The 22340-nt window shown below is 51.2% G+C and overlaps 1 protein-coding gene across 2 annotated transcripts in view; it reads left to right on the top strand.

Moving 5' to 3' along the window:
• The window catches only part of ELFN1 (extracellular leucine rich repeat and fibronectin type III domain containing 1), a 67010-nt gene that overhangs the window by 2363 nt on the left and 42307 nt on the right, over positions 1-22340 (top strand). Inside the window, exon 1 of one of the 2 annotated variants that reach the window (XM_084761270.1) lies at positions 2137-2236. The exons of the other annotated variant lie outside the window; for it this stretch is intronic. The gene's annotated coding sequence lies outside the window, so the exon portion shown is untranslated. Of the gene's footprint in view, positions 1-2136; positions 2237-22340 lie in introns of those variants that run through there. 2 annotated transcript variants of the gene reach the window in all.

Raw genomic sequence — 22340 nt, 5'->3', positions numbered from 1 at the left:
GCGAGGCGGCGCCGGCGTCTCTGTGATAGAATTAATGGCTTTACAAGCAAACGGCCCCGATCTGTCCTGTCCCGGGGGAGGGGCGGCCCCAGGGACTCCCGGATCTTGGTTCCAACCAGCGGAGCAGTTTGGAGATTGGGGGATGTGACCTGGGGGATCTGACCCTCTACTGGTCGGGTCCCATCTTCACTCTTACCGGCCTCCAAGCTGGATGCTCCAATATTGGATGTCCCGGGGACCCTTCCACCGAAGGACGACTACCCGTGTTTCCCCTCCTTTAAGCTGACCCCCTGGGATCTTCCTCCCTTTCCTGCAGACTGCTGACCCTGGGAGGCCACAAACTTGCCTTGAGGGTGGGTTGTACTGGTCAAGGGCCCCCTGGGGACCTGGACCCCCTCCCCCTTCCTTGTTCTTCGTAGAAAGGGTCAAAGGAGCAAAGTACAGGGAATCTGGCAGTACAGTGCTTCTTGCTACACAAACCACACTCCTCCTAAATCTCAGATTACTACCAGACCTTCTCTCTTGAAGTTCACTTCCAGAGGCTGATGGTAGGCGTGTCAGGCCCTTCTTGTCCCATGCACAGAACTGGCTAGCCCCAGAATACCACTCAAGAGTGACCAGGAGACCCCAGGCACGGCCTTGTCCCTGGATATCAGCCGTCGGAGAACTCTTTTAGATATAGCTGAGGAGATACCCTCCACCTCCCACCCGATATCCATGGGCCACGCACGTTCTAGAACATTCAGCTAGCAGTATTTAGCTATTTAATGTCCTTGTTCTGGGCTCAGGCCATGACAGGAGGCCAGGTTGGGGAAAACTATAGATGACCCAAGGGCCCTGAGGCCCTTTTGCTTCTCACCTGACCCGACCTGGTTACACATTTCAAAGACATAGTCTTTGCCCAGATCTGCTGTCCCTTCCTGGGAGCCTCACCCCATAAGCACTGGGAGGGTACACAGCCCTTAATTTCCGAGTTCAGACAGTGCTTGAAGGAAGACCTGGCAGGGGGTAGCTAAGAGCCCACAGTCCCCTTTCAGTTTCTGTAGGTACCCAGGCCAGGAGGGAGCCCAGCCCTGCCACCCCAGAGCAGGGCCAGTCCATACATGAGACTGGTGCTATGGGCGTTCATTCACTTTCCGTCTTCAGTTCCCCACACACTATAGGATTTATCTTGATTTGCTCTGCTACTGAATTGAGTCAACTCTTTTGTATGCTCGGTGAATTGCCCAGCTGCTGGCGAGAAGCGGAGGAGCGGGGAGAGAGCGTGCCGGGGGTACTGAGGCCGGGAATCAGGAGCGGGCGGGGAACAGGAAATGGGGAGGGGGCGCGCCGCGTGGGGACGAGATGGGCCGTGTGGGGAGACTGGATCTGGCAGAGGCACCGGTGGGGCTGCGCGTAGGATTTATGGAGGACGCTGTCATCAGCGTGCTGTCCAGAGCGACGAGTCCATAGAGCTCTGAGCCTTGGGTCTTCTGGGGCCTGGTGGCCTGGGGCAATCCTCTCCTGACTCGGTTTCTCTCCTGGTGCTTCCTCACAAGCAAGCGCACGTCGTCGGGACTGGTAGGCTAAGCTGGAGGGCTGCTGGAAAGCCAGCCCCGAGTCCTCTCAGAGGTTGGGATGAGTGAGTGAAGGATGGGGGGGGTCAGAGTCAGGAGTGTCGTTCTGCGCCCCCAGGTCCCAGCTGCCTGGAGTCTGGGACAGATTCACGGGAAGACCCGGGTCCTGAGGAGGAGGTCTTAGTGTGATGGTGGTGATGGGGTCGTGCGAGGCCTCTGCAAAAGTAACATATACCCCCTCCTACTTAGACGTGCAGGAGGGACTGTCAGGTGCCCCTCGATCTCCAGGTCCCGCAAACCAGATCCTGAAGACGATCCGAGCCTGGAGCGCAGAGGGGACTGGGAGGCAGGGCGGAGGGAGGGCGAGCGGCTCTCGCAGCCGGACTGAGCGGCGGCGGAGCGGGTAGAGGGAGCTGGCTGGTGGCGAGGGCGGGCGGGGGGGGGGAGGGGAGGGAGGACGGGCGGCGGGAACCAGCCCCCCCCGAACCCCCCCCCAGGCCGCGCGGCGAGGGGCGGGGCGCGCGCGCAGATCGATGGGCGAAGCTGGGGAGGAATTTCAATCCGAGAGCGAACTTAGAGCTTGAAGGACGGCAGCGGCAGCGGTGGTGGCGGTGGCAGTGGCAGTGGCGGCGGTGGTGGAGGGTGCAGCCCCGGAACGCCGGCCGAGCCGGGCCGGGCAGGTAAGCTCGGAGATCTCGCGTCGCAGCGTGGCCCGAAGCCGAGCTTGGTCGCACGGGACCCTGGCCACTCCGCGGGCGGCCCGCAAGCGACATTGCGCTTCTCTCACCCCGGCGCGTATGGTGCGCCCCTCTCCCCCCTTCCCGCGCTGCGCCCCAGGCCCTGCTCACAAACAGGGAGCGCCGCTGCGGCCGGTGAAGTTGTAGCAACTTGGCGGTGGAAGAATCCGAGCCGGTTCAGTCCTACAGAGCCAGCAACTAGGGGTCCTGATGTCACCTCAGTGTCACTGCCGCAGCCTTCAGCCTGTAGTGGAGCAGCCCCCCTCCCCAGCACTTTGCTTTGCTGCGTGCACCCTGTCTTGCTCCCCAGTGCCAACGACCCTCCACAGCCGCTGCCCTGCATGGAAATCTTTGTGCTGTCCACGCACTTCCTCACCCGAGCCCCTGACCCCCATCCCGCCTGTGTCACCAGCCCTACCCTGTCTGTCATTCTTCCCACGGTTGGTGAGCCTACTGGCAGGGCACCTGGGACTGCTCAGTCGCACATCCGTGAGATCAGGGTCTGCATCCGAAACCAGTGGATTAAAAAAAAAAAACAGCATGGGAGTTGAGGACTTTGCCAGGAACTTGATGGACCCTCCACACAGACTTGAAGCTTTCCATGACCTAGGGGCTGGGGTGAAGAGCCTGTGAACCTGATCACCCCTAACCTGCATCTTCCTTAAGGTAGTGCCAGAGAGTGTCTCAGGCTGTGTTTACAGCCACCCTCAGACCCCCTTCCCTCAGGACCCCACGGAGACATCTGAGATCAAAATTAGCTCTTCCCGGTAGAGGTTATGCGACCTCCAGGCACAGTGATGTCTCTGAGACTCAGTTTTCCTGTCTGTAAGATGGGGATAGGATACCTTTAGAGGCCCAAAGGGTTAACAACGATGGATCTGGAGGACTTGTTTTCTCCAGCCTGGGGCAGAGGAAAGCAAGGGATGCCTGGGACTCCAAGGAGGAGCTGTTGGCTGCCACCCTGACCCTTACCTACTGAGGTTGTGAGGGCTGTGAGAGAACCATGCCCAGGAGAGCCTGGGATCTTTGGGGACAGGAGCTCTGGAAGGCATCCGAGCTGGGAGCAGGTAGAAAAAGCATGCCCCAAAGACGTACTCTGAAGAGTCCTCACCCAGCCCAAGAGGCAATCCTCAAATTGGGGTTATGTCACTGAAAGGCTACAAATAACCTCATCTCTCCTGCCTCTGCCGGCCTCCTCAGCTGTCACCTTGTAACTGAGCAAGTGTCAAAGAGACAGATTCCTAAATCCCACCCTATCTGTGTGTCCCAAGAGAGTTAAAGTCGAGATAGCAGAGGGCAGTATAAGGGAACACTTTCTTCTCCCTCTGGACTCAGGGGTGTGTGGGGTGTGTGTGTGCTGAGACCTTAGCTTTATCTTTTGCTTTCCCTGGGACCCGCAGAGAACCAGGCAGGTTGAGGAAGGTCTGAAGTGTCCCCACTCTGTACAGCAGAAAGCCCTTAGGGTCTCCACGTGAGAAAGGTCTGAAACAATGTTCTTTCCCCTGTTCCCCTAATGTCTGTCTACCCCCTAATGCCTGGTACACCCCCTAAGGCCTGGTGCACCCCCTAATGTTATGGTACCTGGCCCTTTGAGTGTACATCACTCAGCATGATACAGCAGGCTGTTCTGGACTCTGAGAAAAGTTGGGGTGAGCCCCCACTCTGAGGCCTGAAAGAGAGGGGGGAAGAATCAGGGAACAGAGCTCTGACCAGAGGAGGGAGGGTGGGTAAGCACCCCAATGCTAGGGGACCCTCCCTTCACCGAATAACACTGATTCCCCCAAAGTGTCTTGGCTTTGGGTTCGCCACACCTGAGTCGAGCAGTCTGCTAGCCGTTTCTCCCTTGACTCCCCCTCCAAAAAAAAAAACTGCAAGTGGTTGAGGCCACCCCCTCCCCCCAATCAGCCCCGAGTTCAACCGTGGCATTTGAATCACCGAACCTAAGTCCTTGAATACAGGCTCTTTAGATCGCACTCTGGTAAGTAGAACCAAAATTCTGACAAAGTTGGACCAGAGAGCACAGTGGGAGGTCTCTCTCCCTGTAACCATTGCCTGTGCCCAGGGTCTAGATGAGACCTTTCGATTCTAGGGAACTTTCCTGAACGCTCACAAAGTCATTCTCAGATCCCGTTACACCACCATCCTAGCCCCTGAGGAACCCAGTTCTCATCTGTAGACGACCATACTCTAAGTGGCAAGACTCAAAATACTGTAGCTTCTGGGTTATTTACGAGCGGAGAGGCCCTGGCCCCATGGATTCATATTTCTCAGCTGAAAGAGGCTAAGTCTTGTCGTCATCAGGATGGGGGGGGGGGGTTACAGAGATAGAGACAGAAGGAGCGAGATGAAGAAGTGTCACTGACTGACAGGCAGGAGAGATCTCCAGAGCAGGAGACCGACGGGGGCCATAAATTTCCTGGTGTAAACTTGGAAGCAACGATGTGTTACAGCAGACATTGGATGCCTTTGTCGTCACCACCACCACCACCACACACACACACACACACACACACACACACACACACACACCGCATTGTTCTGCTTTTGTTTTCTCTCCTGGATTTAATTTCTCCCAACAATGTGTAGACTGTCACCTGGCCTTGAGTGAGGTAGGTAGCTGATGACAGGTGCCCCCTCCCCCGGCAGGAAACTTGAGCACGATCCATTCCTAAGGTTCATATGAGGAGAGGAGGCCCAGAGAGGCATAGGATGGTGTCCAGAGTTGCACAGCAAGCCAGGTTGGGGGGAGTAGCTGGTTGTTCAGGCTGCTGGCAAACACCTGTGTGTGTGTGTGTGTGTGTGTGTGTGTGTGTGTGTGTGTGTGTGTGTGTGTGTGTGTTTTCTCTCTTGCATCTGTGCTGGAGATGAGCAAGAAGTGGGGTGCTACTCGTGGCCTTATGGTACCCCTCTGCAGAGCTATTGGGACAGCTGACACTATGAACCCTACTCTGTTCCCTGAGACTACAGGCCAGCTTCCTGGAGGTGGAGGTGGGGGGTGGGGGGTGGGGAAGGGGGCAGAGCAGAGGAGCTGAGGGCCAGCATAGGACTCCCAGCCACCTCAGCCCACCATGTACTGAGGTCCGCACCTGCGAATGAGGCTGTGGCCCAGAGTGTGGGAGTCAGACACAGCCACCATGGTTGTTTCTGATGGAGACCAACTGATCCGCCTCCTTTTTCCAGAAAGGTCTAGGACCATCCAAGGTCAGGAGCTGTGAGCACTAGGACTTAAGCTTCTAGAGGCTGAGAACTGCTCCCTCCCTGGAGGGTTGTCCCAGGGAGCCAGGACCTCAAATTGGAAGGAAATAGAAGGCCTAGCCTAGTCTAGCCTCCTCAGGCAAAATACAGAATTGGAGCGGGGAAGCCTTGGCTCCCTGCTCCCTCTGAGCTCTGGAGGGGAGGGAAACTGAGTCATGATTGGCTCAAGCCATTAGAACTGAGGCCTTAGACTTATCCTCCATCCATTTGGGTGAGGCTCAAGGCTGGTCTGCAGGGGGGACCTGAATCTTGATGGTTTGACCTCCTCCTCGCCCTCACCACTGCGGCCTGTCTCTTAGGGTCCTCTCTCTTGTGAGATGGTCCCATGCTTCTCTGCTCCAATATGGAGGGGTGTGGCTTGCAGAAAAGGGTCTCCTGGTCCTTAAGGCCTTTGTCAGGGGTAGGAGGCTGTTACCTTACCCTCCGGTGTAGTCTTCAAATAGCTGCTGTTCCCCTGCAGTCTCTGTCACCGAGTCTCCCCTGTGCCAGCCCCAGGGATGGACTCCAGTCACGGGAAGAGACAATTAGAAGGAATTCTGGGGCACAGGCAGGACTAGGGCCATCTGCAAGGCCATGGCACCCTAAAAAAGAAGCTGAAGTTCAGGGAAAAAATGGGGGTGGAAAGGCATGTGAGCTGTTCTGGAAACTTCCATTAACTCAGCCTAGCAGCTCAGCTCCACTTGCAGAACAGTCCAGCCATCTAGTAGACGGGGAAACTGAGGCCTAGACAGGACTATCGCCATGCCATGCTAGGTCAGAAATGATAGAGCAAGTCAGAGACCACAGCCAGGTTCCCAGCCTTGCAGATGGGAATTGTGCCCATGGCTACAGGTCTTCATCGCTTATGGTGTCCCCCAGAACCCTCTAGCCTCAGAAGCACATGTCTGCCCTCCCGATCTTACCTCTGTGAGAGCTTTTTCACTCATGCAGGCAATACTGGCAGGACACCGGAAGTTCAGAAAGCCTGTCCCGCTAAAACAACACCCCTGCCTTAGAAGCTATTGGGTTCAGACAGAAGCCTCCTATGGTGGGAACCCCAGGGAAATGATTGACAGCCTGAGACTCGCTTGTGTTTACTGACAGATCCCAGTTTTATTTTCAGTAGGATCAAACTTTGGCAACTCTTAGTCATTAGCTTCCTCTGGTTTAGTAAATATGGAAGCTCTCGTGGGCTGCCACATAGTCCCAACACACACAGACACTCACGCACATGCACACACGCATGTACGTGCATACTCACACATGTGAGCGTGCACGAGCATACACGCACATTCATGAGGACGACCCCTGGGTAGCCAGATGGGGGCTGAGGATCATGTCTAGGAAGGTGCTGTAGCCAGTGTACCCAGTGAGTGCTAAAGAGTGGGCTTTGTGGGATGAGGTAGGAGATGGCGGCCACGCCTTGCTGGGCAGTGACAGCTGTGTACTCCTGTAGGGCTTTCTTCTGACAAGGGACCTTGGAGTCCTCACTGTGTCCACAGCACAGATGTCAGAGGACCCGAGGCTTCTTGGGTATGTTCCTTGGGAAGTCAAAGCCTTGAGCCAGGAAGGCACCACCAGCCCCGCCTGCTAAAGCCCTGCATCCTGGTTTCTGACTGTCTCATGTGAGGTGGACATTTCAGGGGCCTTTCCACTGCTTAGCAGCATCAGGGTTCCTTAGATTGTATCCCCAAAAGAGATATAATCCCCCAATCTCCTTAACATCTGTGTTCTTGGAACCCCAGGAGAGAGGCGCACATCACCCCCTGTCCGGTGTTTATCTCACGGGACATTTCCATCAGAGCCACACCTGTCCCCCCACAACCAGGGGGCTTTGGGAGGGTGTGGGCTGCAACTCAAGGGTGACCCCTTTGCCAGTCATGTGACCTGGAAGTAATGTGACCTTTCTCCTGTGCCTCCGGGTTTTAATCTGTCAAATGGGTCTGAGGCATTGGGTGTCAGAGGGGACTGGAAAGCAGAGTCTAGAGATGGGATGAGGATGTCCTGGGGAGGGGGGTGAGATGTAAGTGTCCGATGTGGGGTGTGGCCTGCTTGGGCCCCTTCCCCCTCTTCTGAGCCATGACTTGCCCTGTGTTAAGGGAGAGTCGGTTTGGATGGATTATCACAGCGTGTCTATAGAGAAGAGCGAGGGTGCTGTACCTCTTAAATAGTTGCCCCCTGCACTCGGTGCTCTGTCCTGTGGGATCCAGACATCCTGGGTGGTGGCACTTCTGTCCCCATTGGGGGTAAGAATGTAAAGCGAGAGGGTTCTGAGGAGGGAGGGACAGGAACCAGGGTCCTGGTACGGCCACAAGCTGGTATGTCACAGGATGAGTGAGGCCAGCATGAACAGCCACCTAGGCCAAGAACTTGAAAGAGGAGGCCACGGGGTTCTGGCTGCCCCCTAGGCTGACGTTCCTGGGAAGAGCTGGTTCTTCTTCTCACAGCTCAGGGAAACTTCTGGAAGTTTGTAGCATCCCGGAGACCAGGTTGACTTAATGTGTTTAAAGGCCTCTATGAAGCAGTCAGGGTGATGCTGAGGAGGTCGAGGCAGGGGGATTTCAAATCCAAGGGTAGACCGGGATGCAAAGAGGGACCTTGTTTCAAAAACAAAGAAATGAATAAATTATTATTATTAATAAATAATAAGTAATAAGCCCCCCCCCCATGGCCTGTAGTGGAGAAATAGGTTCGAGGCACAAGTCTCGTGATCTGGGCTGGAGATGCAGGTGATAGAGAAACACGGACTTCTCTTTTGACATTGCTTGAATAGTTGGAGCTGGCCCGGCAGCATGGCCCAGTGGGTAAAAGCACTTGCTGCCCAGCTCAGCTACTGAATTCAGTCACCGTGACCCACACGGTGGAAGGAGAAAACTAACTCCTGCAAGCTACCCTCTGACCTCTCTGTAAGCGCCGTGGCATGCACATGCCCTCCCCTCCCCAAAAAATGAAATGTAATTTTCTGAAATTGAAGCCACCTCCCTATAGAGGAAAATGGTCTCTAAAGCGAAACCTTCCTTATCTGTGTGTGTTAGGAAATGAGAGACACACCCCATGAAGAACGAGGCTTTTGAAAGTAAGTCTTGCTTCCTTTTGATGTCCATTAATGCTTCAGAGGTAGAAATGGGGTGCGTGTGCCCCCTGGGATTCTTGTGGATGCTGGTGACAGTGGTGCACATTCTTGGAAACAGGTATCTGTCTTGGAGATAGGCTCAGAGGACACGCACATGTGTGTGCAGGAACACCGACGACAGCCCAGGCTTTGTGACATGCACACGATTCGGGCCCTTCCATTTTCTCAAGCCTGGCTGAACAGGTGGAAACCGGAGGATGAACGCGTGTGGCTCTGTGGAGCTCAGGCAGCTCTCACCTGTTGGGTCTTAGTGCTGTCCTGGGAGCTCACGGAAGACACTCAGGCCTCTGAGGTGCTCGCCGCCTGACAGACATCTGGGCTTGTTTTGGTTTCCTCCGTCTGGTGTCCCCACAGAGCAAGGAGATGCTAGATCTGAGGGATGCGCTTCATCAGGGATGGTGTTTTTTTGTTTTTTTGTTTTTGTTTTTGTTTTTTTAGAAAAACAGCTTGTCAGAAAGCCAGGGTGTCGGCACCGGAAAGATGGCTCGGTCTATAACAGTGGCTCTCAACCTTCCGAATGCTGTGACCCTTTAATACAGTCCCTCATGTTGTGGTGTTTCCCCCCCACCCCTACCCCACTATAAAATTATCTTTTCTTGCTACTTCTTAACTATAATTTTGCTACTGTTATGGATCATAACGTAAACATTTGTGTTTTCTGACGGCTGTGGGTGACCCTGCGAGAGGGTTGTTTGATTACCAAAGGGGTCATGACCCACGTGGTTGAGAACCGCTGGGCTGTAAAAAGGCTGATGTGTGCACATGAGGACTTGAGCTTCATGCCCAGAACCCTTGAGGAAGATAGGTGTGCCTTGCAAATCCAGTGCTGGGGTAAGGGAAACAGGAGGATCCTAAGGGCCCTGGCCAGTCAGCTAGCCTGGCCTATGTGGTCCATTACCAGCGAGAGACCCCGTCTCAACAAGCAAGGTGGATTGCACCTGAGGACCAGTTACCCAAGATCGATCTCTGGCCTCTACACACCCGCAAATGCACACTGGCACGCATGTTCAAGCAAGACTGGCTAGGTGCTCACAAGGGCTCACTGCTCCCCGACCCCCACGTCTTCCAGAATACAGCCAGATGGGAATCTCTGCTCCAGACCTGCTACAGCCGGCTCTCCCAGGGTCACAGGGAATAAAGATTTGGTTACCCTAGTAGTGTCCTACTGCCTGCAGAATAGCGCCCCCCCCCCACATAACCCTCCCCCCCCCTTCATCACCACTCACAATGTAACCGCTCACCAACTGTCCCCACCCTCTCATGACAGATGAGATTCTGAAAGGACAGCATAGCTCCCCAAGCCAACGTTTGTCCCCGCCCCCTCAGCCTCGAATGTGTGTGTGTGTGTGTGTGTGTGTGTGTGTGTGTGTGTGTGTGTGTGTTCTTGGTGATCAGGTTTCCCTGCTCTGCCCTCTCATGTACGCCCTCTTGTCTCTGAGGCATTCCTCTTGGTGGCGGGCAGCGGCGCTGTCATATCTCCTCAGCTGAGTGCTTCACGGAGTTGGCCAGTGTCATGCTAAACAAATGACTGTGACAGGAAATTTGGGGGTGGGGAGGAGGGTAAGGTGAGGCATAGAGAAAAAGCCGTGGCATTTCCCACTTCTGTTCTCTGCTGTGCCCACACTGGGTGGAGCCCCAGGTCCCTGCTGAAGCAAAACTCTTTTTGTTGTCGTTTTGTTTTTTATTTTTGTTTTTGTTTTGTTTTGTTTTTTTGAGACAGGGCTTCTCCGTGTATCCTTGGCTGTCCTAGACTCACTCTGTAGACCAGGCTGGTCTCAAACTCACAGAGACTCAACCGCCTCTGCCTCCCGAGTGCTGGGATTAAAGGCGTGCGCCACCACGCCTGGCTGAAACACCTCTTCTGAAGTTGGGTTTTTCCCTGGGAGGGAAAGAGACAGGAAGAGCAAGAAGCAGCATCATGGGGTCTGTAGGAACCTGTGTACATTGTATGTACATTGTATGTACATGGCTCACAGGGCAGCTAGGGCAAAGATCAAAGATGAAGCACTTTCCCCTCGTCTTCGTGCCTGGATGCCTCTCTCTGACTTGCGCTCCGTGTTCTACATGCTGCATGGACGAGCCTTCAAGATGCCTTGCCTTAAGCCCTGGTCCCCCTGGGTCTATGGTTGCATCAGGACACTCTGGAGTCCGAGGTGTGTCCAAGGCAGGGCATAAACGGGATGGGAGTGGGTGTTGGATTTGGGACAAGACCCTCAAGGTCAAAGTCAACCTTTTGCCGTGAGTAAAACCAAGTGAGCTGATGGCCATGCAGGGAGTGTTAGCCTCAGGGAGGGCCGACCCCAACCTTGGGGACTCAAGAGACATGGCTGGCAAATGGGGTGCCCGCTCCAGTAGCAGGGTGCACCTTACCTTTTCTCTTGAACAGTGGATTTTACGTATTACAAACACCATGGAGTCCTGCCTGTGCAAACTCCCACTGTGAGTGTGCAACTCTGTAGACTTAGACACCTACAGATTCACACATCCAGGGCCGGCTTTATTCTACTGTAGCCTTCATTTAGTTCTGAGACAGGGTCTCAGGATGTAGCCCAGGCTGGCCCCCAAACCCCCAGCCACCCTCCTGCCTCGGATTCCCTAATGCTGGGATGGCAGATGTATGTGACCACACTCAGCTCCGCTTTCTTAGTGTAATGTGTGTGCACGTATGTGCACATGTGCACATGTATATGGGTGTTTGTGTGCATGCGTGTGGAGTCCAGAGATAAGCCTTGTATCTCCTTCCTCAGAATGCGTTCATCTCTCACTGAACCAAATGGGCTAGGCTGGCTAGCCGATGGACCTCAGAAAACTCCTCTCCACCTCCTCAGTGCCAAGTCTCTCTCTCTCTCTCTCTCTTTCTCTCTCTCTCTCTCTCTTTCTCTCTCTCCCTCCCTCCCTCCCTCTCTCCCTCCCTTTCTCTCTCTCTCCCTCCCTCCCTCCCTCTCTTTCTCTCTCCCTCCCTCCCTCCCTCCCTCCCTCTCTCCCTCCCTTTCTCTCTCTCTCTCTCTCTCCCTCCCTCCCTCTCTCTCTCCCTCCCTCCCTCTCTCCCTCCCTCCCTCCCTCTCTCCCTCCCTCCCTCTCTCCCTCCCTTTCTCCCTCCCTCCCTCCCTCTCTCTCTCTCTCTCCCTCCCTCCCTCCCTCCCTCTCTCTCTCTCTCCTCCCCACACATAGACATGCACACATGTGTGCCCTCACCTGGTATATGTGTGTGTGTCAGGGGGGACAACTTCACACTCATGCATCCCACAAATAAAACCAGGAAAGAGATCTATGGTGTCTACCCACCTGATTCACACAACTTGAGATTGAAATAGGAGAGGAGGAAGAGGCACCCCCAACACCACAACTCCCTGGAAACGGGAAGGTGCCACCACACCATTTTTTTTTTTAAACATGGCTTCTAGGAATCAAACTCGGCCCTCAGACTTCCGGGGTAAGGGCTTCACCCTCTACGCCTCCTCCCCTGCCCTAGTGTAATGGCTTTGAAGTTCACGCGTATTGCTGCATGAGTCACCCCATGTTTATTTTTAATTGCTAAGTAGTATTCCCCTGCCTTGATAGAATTCTTTTCCTTCCTCTGCCTCCCAAAGGATAGGCATTTGAATCATTTCTAGTTTGGAGTCGTAATGAATCACACAGTGACATTTGTGTACCAGCCTTTATGTGGACGGCAGCTTTCGCTCCTCTCGGGTAGATCCCTCGGACTGGATTGCTGAGTCATTTTGGGGAGTTTATATTTAAATTCTTAACAAACTGCCAACTTGCCAGACTTCCAAATTGGCTGGACCAGTTTTCGTCTCCATCAGCGATCCTTCAGGGTCGGCGCTCCTCTGGTGTGCGCTGGTACCCCATACAGCACCGTACGGCTAGTTTTTTTTAATTTTTTATTATTTTTTATTTTCTTATCATCGATATCTGGGCTGGAGTGCGGAACTATCTGGTGCTGGGTCCAATTTGCAGTTTCCAGGTTGACCAGTGATGTTGAATGGCTTTTTGTATGCTCTCGGGCACTCAGGTTTCTTCTGTGATAAAACGTCTATTCAAATCTTTGCCCATTTTTAATGGGTTTGTCTCATTATTAGCTTTCAGAATTATTCAAATTTATGGTGAGAGAGCTCTGTGTGTATTCCAACATGAGTCTCTTGGAAGAAACACATTTGTAAATGCCGTCTCTTGATATTCTCCCCCTCCCTCCCCCCTCTCTCCCTCACCCCCCTCCTTGAGAAAGGGTCTCACGTAGCCCAGGTTGGCCTCAAACTGCTACATAGCTGAGAATGACTGTGGTCTTTTGATCCCCCTGCCTCCACTCCCACATGGTAGGACAACAGGCGTGCACCACCACACAGGAATTTATTCTGGGCTGGGGTAGGAAGCCGGGGCTTGCTTCATGCATGCTGGGCAAGCTCCCTACCCATGGAGCCCCAGCCTTCCGTTTTCTTTGTGTTATCTTTCCAGAGCACAGGTTTTTTTTCCCTATCGCAACGTCCACTTTACACATTTTCTTTTCTTTGATGAATCTTTTTTTTTTCTTTCTTTGCCCAGTCCAAGGTCACAAAGACTTTCCTTCATTTTCCCTTAGGGGTTGTAGAGTTTAAGTTCTTAGATTTATCGGCTATCTGAAGTTATTGTCTGCTTTTGATGTAGAAGGGCCCAAGTTAATTTTGTGTGTGTGTGTGTGTGTGTGTGTGTGTGTGTGTGTGTGTGTGTAAGACTCTCTTCTGCTTTATATTTTCTTGAGACTATAAATGTAGGAGCATATTTTGGGATTCTTGTTTCTGCTCCATGATATCTATTAAAAAATGTTATATGTATTTGTTACTGCGCATGCGTGCACACCATGACATGCACGTGGAAGTCAGGAGACGACCTGGTGAGGTTGGGTTCTCGCCTTCCCCCATGGAGTTCAGGTCTTCGGGCTTACCCGCAAGCCCCCTCACCTACTGAGGCATCTTGCCAGCCCGGCTGTCCGTCTCATTCTGTCCTGACGGCACGCTCTGCACTACTGGGGCGCCGCAAGAAGGTTGAGAAAGAAGAATCGTAAGTCTTTCCAATTGTTTTTCTCTTCAAACTCATTCTGGTTCTTTGTAGTCTCTTGACATTCCATGTCAATGGTAGGACCAGCCTATCAGTGTCTGCGAAAGGGCCTGCTGGGAGTTTGGGTGGCTTATGCCTAGTTAGTAGATGAATTTAGGATCTCTGCTTTCGTAGCCACACCTTAGAATGTTGTTTCTCTTTATTTGGGTCTTTAATGTCTCTGAACACTTTGTCATTTTCTATGAACTGAACATGCTTTCGGACGCTGACTCACAATGTAGCCCAGGCTGGCCTTAAACTCAGGATCCATTTCCTTCCATTTCCAACCGTGGGAAATAACACGTGTGCACTCCCACCTCCCCAACCTAACTGGATGTCTTCAGGGACCTCCATCCTAAATATTTCATTTTCTAGAATAAGCTATTGCAAACGAATGTATTTGCCAGGCATGGTGGCGCACGCCTTTAATCTTAGCACTCGGGAGGCAGAGGCAGGCAGATCTCTGTGAGTTCGAGGCTAGCCTGATCTACAAAGTGAGTCCAGGATAGCCAAGGCCACACAGAGAAATCCTGTCTTGAAAAACAAACAAAGAAACCCCCACCAAAAAAATGAAGGTATTTCTTAGTTTCACTTTTGCAATGTCTACTGCTAGTACAGGGAAATATCGGTGTACACAAAATGTATGTGTAGATTTGTGTGTGCAGGTGTGAGTGTGTGGAGTCCTGAGGACACCCTTGAGTGTTATTCCTCAAGATCTAGCTACCTTGTTTTTAGAGGTAGGGCTCTGTCATGTTGGCCTGAGTAGGCAGGGCTGGCTGGCCATGAAGCATCAGCCTTCCCCTGTTTATGCTGCCTCAGCGTTAGAATCGCAAGCAAGTACGACCATATCCAGATTTATTTATGTATTTTTAAATATTTTTAAATTTTTTTTAATGTGTATGAGTATTTTGCCTATGTGTACACAAGTGCACCCTGTGTGTGCAGTGCCCGTAGAGTTCAGAAGAGGGAGTCAGATCACCTGGAGCTGCAATTACAAATGGTTGTGAGCCACAGTGTGGGTGCTGGGAACTGAAACTGGGTCCTCTGCAAAAGCAGCCACTCTTAAGCACTGAGCCATGTCTTCAGCTCAGCACCCTACATGTTTGAATGTAAGTTCTGGGAGTGGCATGGAAAGCACTTCACTGACTGAGCCATCTCCCCCAAAAACCCAGATTTTATATATTGATCATTTGTTCCATAGCCTTGTTAGCTATTGATCAGTCAGTTCTGGCAGGCGTTAGTGAATGCATACAGGGTCATGGTGTCTGAAAACAAGGAGGGATTAACACCTTTACTTTAGAGCGGCATATGCCATGTTTCTTTTTCTTGCTCTATTGCTTTGGCGAGCATTTCTAGAGTCGTGCTGGACGGCAAAGATGCTTTGCGATCATGGAGAAAGGTGTTCCGTCTTTACTGTTCTGTTCAGGATGAAGGCCGATGTGGGATTTTTTTTTTTCAGGGTTTAAAAATTTCCTAACATTGATACCTGACTGCAAGTTTTTCCATACTAGCATTGGAAATACTAGTGCTGTCAACAACTTTTTCTGCATTTGCCAAGGTGACCCTGCGGTTTCTGCCTTTTGTCTATTATTTTATGTTGCTAGCTTGACTTGCTAATATTTTATTGAGGACTTTGCATTGATTTTTCTCAAGAGACAAAGAGGCTTATCTATGTTCTACTGGGATGTTTTTATTTTCAGTGCCAGCAAAAAAAAAAATCAGCCTTATGAATATGTCTCTATGTCTGTATGTCTCTCTGTGTGTCTCTGTCTGTCTCTGGTCTCTGTTTCTTTCTCTTCCCCGAGTGCCTTGGGCAAAGATTCTACCATTTGAGTTATAGCCTCAGCTTTTGTTTTGAATAGGGTTTTGATGTGTAGCCTCGGCTAACCTTGAACTCATAATCCTCCCACTTCAGCCTTTTGAGTGCTGAGACCACCAGAGTGCACACAGATGCATACAGCTCATCTCCTTTTCTTGAAAATTCTTAAAGATTTGATTTTTTTTTCCTCTTTAGCTATTAGACAGAATTCATTATTAAAACCTCCTGGGCCTGAGCTTCTCTTCATGAGAAGACTTCAAACTAGTTGTCTCTTTCAGTCTTGATCTGAGTATATTCAGATTTTTTGATGTTTGTCAAATCTGTTCTTGTGGCTTATGCCTGTCTAGACGTCTGTCCACTACATTGATACTGTTAATGCTTTCATCATAAGGCTCTTAATAATGTCTTTTTCATATTCCTGTGTGCATTTGAAAAGAATGCACTGCCCCCTAGGTTGAATGTTCTGGGGAAAAAAAATCATTCAGCCAGGTTAGTGATGTTGTCCAATCTGTATTCTTCTCCACCCCAAACTCATTGTTTTGTTTTGTTTTTGTGACACAGTGGGTTGGAACCTAGGCACATGCTCATTTGTTGAGCTACGGCTCTACTCTGGTTATCTGCATATAATTCTTTTTCTATTCCCATAATTTCTACATGTTTATACACTGACACTAAAATGTATGTCTTTTACACAGTGCATGTTATATTTGGCTCATTCTTTTAAATCTACCTTGATAGTCTCTGCCTTTTATCTGGATTGTTTGGCCCATTTATAGTTTTTATTTCAGGGAGTTTCCATTTACACAGTTGTTTTCTATGCCTCATATCCCTCTCTCTCTCTCTCTCTCTCTCTCTCTCTCTCTCTCTCTCTCTCTCTCCTGCTTCCTTTTGCACTAGGGAATGTCTTTAAATAATTGTTTACTTCTATTGATTCTTGGTCAATGGAGCTTTCATTTCAGCTACTGTACTTTTTAACTCCATATTTATCACCACCTCTCCATTTTCCTTCTCCTTCTTATTTTATGACAGGACTGCTTTATATAGCCCTGAGTGTTCTGCAATTCTCTAAGTAGAGTTGGCCTCAAACTCACAGAGCTCCACCTGCCTCTGCCTCCCAAGGGCCGGAATGGAAGGTGTGTGCTACTGTGCTCGGCTTCAAATTTATCACTTTATAAAATAATTTCTGTGATGCCGAGAGCTGACTCAATAGTTAAGTGCTCTTGCTGCTCCTCCAGAGGACCAGAGTTCGGTTTCTAGAGCTCGTATCAGATGGCTCACCACTCTCTGTAACTCTAAGAAACCTAACACCACTTCCGGCCTCTGTGGGCACTGCACTCATGTGCACAGATCCACACCTTCATGTATACATTCACTAAAAATGAAATAAAATCTTAAAATAGTTTTTGTTGTTGTTTTTGAGACAGGGTCTCTCTAGGTAGCCCCTGCAGTCCTGCAGTGTGCTATCCAGACAAGGCTGGCTTGGATCTCATAGAGACCTGCCTGCCTCTGCCTCCAGAGTGCTGGGGTTAAAGACTGGCTCAGAGGTTCCACACTTTCACTTGTTATTATTATACTTTAACTCTTTAAACAGTTTTGTTTCTTTGAACCAATTTATTAATATATTAACTGTCGTGGAGTATTTTTCTTCCATACTTGCCATCTGAAGACTTTTCCATGATGTTTCTACTTAATGCTCTTTTTTTCCCCCCTTAGTTGGAGTCATTGCTCCTGATTTTGTCTATTGTATAATTTTGTATTGAAAGTGGACAATTGTCCCAGAGTGGATCTAGATTCTGAGTTTTTTTTTCCTTGGAGAGTTGTTAATGTTGGCATTTTATGTGTCTGTTTTATTGTTTGTTTAGTAACTTAATTGGACTAAAGCTGTGGAACAGACTTCCTCTGATCTGTGGCCACCAATTTCTCCGTTGTTTCTGCTCCCTTACTTGCTCAATTCTAATTCTTCCTCCGCGTTTGTATTTTTTCTCTTCTCTTCCTTCTGTTCTCTCCTTCCCCTCCCTTGTCCTCCCTCTCCCCTCCCCTCCTCCTTCTCCTTCCTCTCTTCCCCACTTATTTAACTCTTCTCCTGCTGCTCCAATGTTCTCTGCTTTTCCCTACTCGTCTTCCCTTCCTTTTCTTCTTCCTCATCTTCTTCCATCTCCATCTCCTTTCCTCCCCCTGCCTTCTCCCCTCTCTGCCTCCCTTTTTCCACCCCCTCTTTCTTCTTCTCCCCTTCTTCCTCTCTTCCATCTCATCACTTCCTAGGGGCCACTCTGTGTCTGCCCAGCTTTGTGGTCAGTGAGGGACCAGTTGGAGGTTACGTGGGCTGCTTGGGGCCTGTGAGTCTCCATGCCAGGCTGACAGACCTATATGTGAGTTTGGAAGTACATGGAAGAGCAGCATGGTCTCCCTTCGCCCTTGCTTCCCGCCGGATGCTTTTGTGGCACCTACCGACTCTCGGTGGACCAACGGCCTAAGCTATCTGGACCCCTGCTTCCCCACATAGGTGTCCATCAGCCAGCTGTGTGGAGAGTGATAGGGTCTTTGTGTGGTTGCCAGAGCTCATGCGTAGTCTCTGGCTTGTCACTGCCCCCGTCTGGATCTCAGCTCTAGCTTAACAGCCTTGCTGGCTTTCCCTCCGCTTCCGCACTTTCCTGTCCTGTCGAGTTTTGTGCCTTTTGCTTCCAATCAACTGAGCCCCTGGCAGAGAAGCTTGGAGTCCTTGTGGCATGCTCAGTGCAGCCCTGTTTAAATGCTGCATCAGCCAAGTGGGGGAAACAGAGGCAGCTCCAGGGAAGAGCAGCGCAGACCCCTGTGTTATCCTTGGCTGGTGCTTTCCCGGCCACCCCCCCCCCCAACAAATCTCTTTGGCTTGTTTATAGGATGCTGGAATGATCACTGTCGAGAGTTTAACCAGTGTTATAGCTGAGGTGTGTGTGCGCTCGTGCGTGCGTGCGTGTGCATGTGCGTGTGCGTGTGCGTGTGCGTGCGTGCGTGCGTGTGTGTGTGTGTGTGTGTGTGTGTGTTCCCATGCATATGTGGAAACCTAAGGCCAATGTTGGGTGTCCTCCTCAATCCTTCCCTTAATCACGCTCCACCTCCACCTTTTTGAGGCAAGGTCTCCCACTGAACCCAGAGCTCACTGATTCGGCTGGACTAGACGGCCAGTGAGCATCTGGGATCCTTTTGTCTCTGCCCCTCCCGTGTTGGGGCTGCGGACGTGTACCACCATGCCCAGCTGCTATATGGGTGCCGGTGATCTGAATTCAAGCCCTCGTGCTTGTTCAGCAAAGTTCTTTATCCCCTGAGCCCTCTGCCTAGCTTGTGATCCCCCTGCCTCAGCCTCCCGAATACTGAGATTATAGATGCGTGCCATAAAACCCAGCCAGACTGGGTCTCGAAGAAAAGATTTTGCTGTCATACTACATTATGGTGGTAGTCCCACCTCCTTAGTGTTATCTTATAGACACAAAGTGTTTGGGCCAACAGGCAAGGGCACCTGCCGCCAAGCCTGACAGCCTGAGGCTGATCCTCAAGACGGCTCCACATGCCAGAAGGTGACAGCCAACTCCTGCAAGTTGTCCTCTACCATCCACATAACCACATGGCACACGTGCCCCCCGCCCAATTCCCTGCAAATAAATAAAATATAATAATAGAGTGGTAGTGGGCCATGGAGACAGCTCAGCAAATAAAGGTGCTTTCAGTGAAGCCTGAAAACCTGCACCCACCTGGTGGAAGGAAGGAATTGACTCTTGCCCTCTGACCCCCATACATGCACCACGGCATGTGCACGTACGAGTGTGCACCCACACCCACATGCACTCACACATGCACACACATGCACACATGCACACACACCCACACATGCACACACATGCACAGCACACACGTGTGCAAAAATAATTTCAAGAAAAAAAATTTAAAATAGCATACATACCATGAAACAGCACAGAGTAAACATCACGTAAGGACCACCCACATATCACCCCCTCTTGGAAACCTTCCACCATGTCTCTCTTGTCCTCACCCTTCTCCCCTGCCTAGGGGCAAGCACTCTGATTTTGACCCACATGTCCTTTCACAGCTTTTTTTTTTTTTACATGACATGAGTGGAACTATGTAGTCTTGTTCTTCTGTCCGGAAGTGTACGTAAGATCCCTGAATGTTGGTTGTTCATGCCCGGTCCCATATAGTGTTCCATTTACCCGTGGGCAGATGCATTTATTGATAGATTTATGGTTGTATGAGTGGACGTGTGGGTGAGAGGATGGATGAATCGGGGTTTGGATGCATGGGTGACTGAATGGATGAGTGGATGGATGAGTGCATGGGTGGGCGGATGGACTGATGGGTAAGCAGACGTATAGATGGATGGGTGGTGAGCGGGTGGAAGGATAGGTGGACGGAGGATGGAGATAGTTAAATGGATGATGGATGATGGATAGGTGGGAAGATGAATGACAGCATGGGTGGGACAGGAAGGGTGGATGGGTAGACAGGTGAGTGGTTGGATAGGTGGGTGGTTGATTGAATGAATGATGTTTGGATGGGTGGATGGGTGGATGGGTGGTTGGATGAGTGGATAGATGGTTGAACGAATAGATGGAAGGGCAGATGGATGGTTGGATGAGCAGATGAGTGGGTGGGTGGGTAGATGGTTGAATGGGTGGATAGATGGATGCATGGATGGATGGGTGTGTGGGTGAATTAGATGGTTGAATGGATGGGTGTTGAGTGAGTGGATGAGTAGCTGGATGGATGGTTGAATGGATGGATGGGTAGCTGGATGGATGGTTGAATGGATGGATGGGTAGCTGGATGGATGGTTGAATGGATGGATGGGTAGCTGGATGGATGGTTGAATGGGTGGATGGGTAGGTGGATGGATGGTTGAATGGATGGATGGGTAGGTGGATGGATGGTTGAATGGGTGGATGGGTAGGTGGATGGATAGTTGAATGGATGGATGGGTAGCTGGATGGATGGTTGAATGGGTGGATGGGTAGGTGGATGGATAGTTGAATGGATGGATGGGTAGGTGGATGGATGGTTGAATGGGTGGATGGGTAGGTGGATGGATAGTTGAATGGATGGATGGGTAGGTGGATGGATGGTTGAATGGATGGATGGGTAGGTGGATGGATGGTTGAATGGATGGATGGGTAGGTGGATGGATGGTTGAATGGGTGGATGGGTAGGTGGATGGATAGTTGAATGGATGGATGGGTAGGTGGATGGATGGTTGAATGGATGGATGGGTAGGTGGATGGATGGTTGAATGAGTGGATGAGTGGGTAAATGGATGCACAGGTAGGTGAGTGGGTGAACAGATGACTGATAGCAAGCATAGGTCATAGATGCACCCACCCATGCTAACGGGCGGCTGGATGATGGAGTAGCATAGGATGGCAATGGCTGATTGGATGGTAAATGTTTATATCCCTGCAGGGCCTGAACAAGTGTCCCCATGGTTAGACATTTGAAAGCGTAGAATCCCTTCAAATGGTGATAGTCACTGATGTCACCAAAGAGCAGATAGAGACCTGATGCCCACATAGCTTGACCAAGCTTGTAGGGCCAGGCGGTCCTTGTGGTGAGACTTGAACCCAGATCCAGCTTCCTTCCAGCATATCCTCCTGAGGTGTGGCACCTAACGGCTGGGACTCTAGTGGACTGACTGATTTCTGAAAGCCAGAGCCCAGTTTGTACCCTCACAGGCCGGGTCTGTCACCTCCATGTGTTGTGATCCCTAGCTGCTCTGAAGCCTTGCCTGTCTTTCTCCTGGCCATAACCACTCACTAAGCACTCACTGTGTATCTGACACAGGATAGACCATGAAAGCTCAGAGTCTTATAATCCGTCGCTTTAGAGGACACGCCCCCCCAAACACACATACACATTTATATAGCATGAGGTTAGAATCCATGCTCCTGAAGGCTGTGCTGGCTGGAAGTCACTGCTCCCAGAGCTCAGCTCTGCATCTCCAGCCTTGTCCACCCCCTGTCTCCGTGTCCCACAAGTCAACTACTGGCATAGCACTTCCGGCAGCATCTGTGGGTGGTGATAGATGCAGGCATGGTGGAAATCTCATAGAGGACGGCCTCCTGAAGAGCCTGTCTTGGCTCCGCACAGGGGTGTTGCTAGGCTGTCTAAAGGCTGGGCCAGGGAGCCTGGGAGATGTTTAACTTTGAAAAATAGACCTTCACAGCTCATTAGGTCCCAGCCTCTCGGCCCGGCGCCTCAGGCAGCTCGGGAATGGGAGACGGCAAGGCATGAAATCGCTGAGGTATTTAAAGGCCGATTCTGCATTCTCCACCAGTGGTGTCTGTCCGCCCGGCCCCTGGCAAGGCTGTCGTGTCACCCAGAATGGGATGGGGGTGGCTGATGGATTTCTGGAGTGCTGTGTGTGACCTGACTGACCTAGGTCAGACACTTCTGCGTCTTGACCTCAGTCAAGTCAATTCTTGATGCTGGGCCTCAGTTTCCCCATGTTTACCTATGCCTGTGTGCCAACATTTTTGCTCTTAAAAAAAAAAAACCATGTAGCCCAGGCTAGTCCCAAACTCCTTAAGTACCTGAGGATAATCTTGAACTCTTTATCTTCCTTCCTCTACCTTCTGAGTTCTAGATGACAGGCATGGCTACACTGGGTTTGTGGGGTGCTGGAACCCAGGGCTTTATGCATGCTGGGCAAGCATCTCCTTCCTGACTCTCAGAAGTGGAAACTGGTTACTGCCCCTTAGGGACCCTGCAGCTTCTCAAGGATATTGTGTTCCAGGCCCCCTCCT

The sequence above is a fragment of the Acomys minous genome (assembly GCF_964271855.1).
Source record: "Acomys minous genome assembly, chromosome: 16".
Classification (NCBI taxonomy): Eukaryota; Metazoa; Chordata; class Mammalia; order Rodentia; family Muridae; genus Acomys; species Acomys minous.
Note: the sequence above shows the minus strand (reverse complement) of the source record. Positions and strands in the feature narration are given on the sequence as shown.